This window comes from Chaetura pelagica, unplaced genomic scaffold (genome assembly GCF_000747805.2).
Source record: "Chaetura pelagica isolate M959 unplaced genomic scaffold, ChaPel_1.0 scaffold693, whole genome shotgun sequence".
Classification (NCBI taxonomy): Eukaryota; Metazoa; Chordata; class Aves; order Apodiformes; family Apodidae; genus Chaetura; species Chaetura pelagica.
In genome coordinates, this window is record NW_009952576.1 from 29,788 (window position 1) to 31,752 (window position 1,965).

Consider the following 1,965-nt stretch of genomic DNA (forward strand, 5'->3'; position numbering starts at 1 on the left):
CCCAGGGCAGGGGGGGAGTCCCCATCCCTGGAGGGGTTGCCAAGCCCTGGAGATGGTGCTGAGGGACATGGGGCAGTGGTGGCCTTGGCAGGGCTGGGGGGCTGATCTTCAAGGTCTTTTCCAGTCAAAACAATTCCATGAGAACAAAACATCCCTGGAAGGAGCCAAAACCTTCACCTATCTGGGGGAAAAGCCACATTTCTGAGAACTCTCCTTGACCCCAAGGTCACCTTCTTTAGAGGGTCAGATATTCCCTTTCCTCCCTCAGGGGGAGGAGCTGTGGCAGCCCCTGAAGGATCAGATCTGAGTCTGGAGGATTTTCTGCCTCAGTTTTGGGGTGTTTTTGCTAGATTTCAGTTTAAAAAATGCTGTTTCCCTGCTTGTTGTGACCCTCCAGCCATGAAACCAAAGAGATGTGGGGGGAGGGAAGTGGGTTTGTGGAAATAATCCCTAAAAAAAAAGCAAAGGCAACAAAAATTTCCTGCCTTTCCAGCTTGTGCCAAGGAAAAGAAGAGGGTTCATCCCACTGGGAATCAGCCAAGATCCATGGGGTTTAGAGGGAAGGGAGCCTGAGCCTGCCCGGGGTGTTAAGGGAGGGAATTTCCCTCTGGTTTTGTTTTGTTGGATAATAACAAGGAAGTGTTTATCTTGGGGTGAAGATGTTGTGTCCATAAACACGACATCCCGTTGGTATTGGAACCTTCTCGAGGTGAAATCATCCCAGGGTCAAACTCTGCTCTTGCTCCTGCCTCCATGTGGGATCATCTCCCTCTTCCTGTGGGGATGAGGAGGAGCAGAGGGGCCCCTGGACCATCCTGACTCCAACCAAAACACTGTCAATCCACCCTCTTCCCTCCCCTGGTTTCTCTCTGCTGCTGAGGGATGAAGGTTTCTAGCTTGGAGTGCTGGAATTCTGAGGGAATTTAGCTCATCCAAGCCCCTTTCCAGGATAATTACCTGGGGAAGGGTGGAGCTGTTTGTCAGGAGCTGGATCCACTTGGGAGAACTTCCACTTTTCCCATCCTTTCTCCTAAGAAAAGGTGACAAGGTCCAAGGTGACGTGGTCTCCTTACTCCAATTTAAGGTGTTTTCCATGGAAATCCTTGGATTTTGTGTCCAAACTCAGAGCAAACCTTGGGAAGGGTTTGTCAGGAGCTGGATCCATTTGGGAGAATTTTCACATCCTCCATCTTTTCCAACAAGGAAAGGTGACAAGGTCCAAGTTGACGTGGTCTCCTTACTCCAATTTAAGGTGTTTTCCATGGAAATCCTTGGATTTGAGCATCCAAACTCAGCCAGGATAAACCTGGAGAAGGGAAAAGTGGTTTGTCAGGAGCTGGATACACTTCTTGTGGACTTCCCAAACCTTCATGGCTGGGAATCTTGTCTTCAAGTGGTTCTGCACATCTCGTAGAATCATGGAATGAGTTGGAAAGGACCTTAAAGATCATCCATTCCCAACCCCCTCCCATGGGTCTTGGTGCCTTCAAACATCTCCCCAACTTCTGTTCATGCAGAGAAGTAAAATTAGGGGGAGTTGTTTTTTGTTTCTTGAGAAAAGATCTAGGAAAACAAAAATGCTGGTTTTAAGGTCAGGACTTTGAAACCTGGAATCTTCTCTCACCTCTGTGCTGTGACAGGTTGACATGAGTCCTGGCCTGGTCCCATCTGACATTTTCTGACGTGCTGAGCTATTGTCATGGCTTGTTGATACTTCAGTCCAAACCAGTTACACCAGCTGGTCTCCTGCTCACCCTGGGTGGTTCTTTATGAAACTGTCACCTCTGAAGCCTGGTGCCAGTTTGAAACCTTCAAGGAAGGAGGAAATGAGGAGTATTTTTAGGTTGCTGCCATCCTGCACTGGGTAGATGTGGAGGAGCAGCATCTCAGGGGGGCTTTGGGGAGGAGGAGGAGGAGCATCCTGGGGGGCTTTGGGGAGGAGGAGGAGGAGCATCTTGGGGGGGA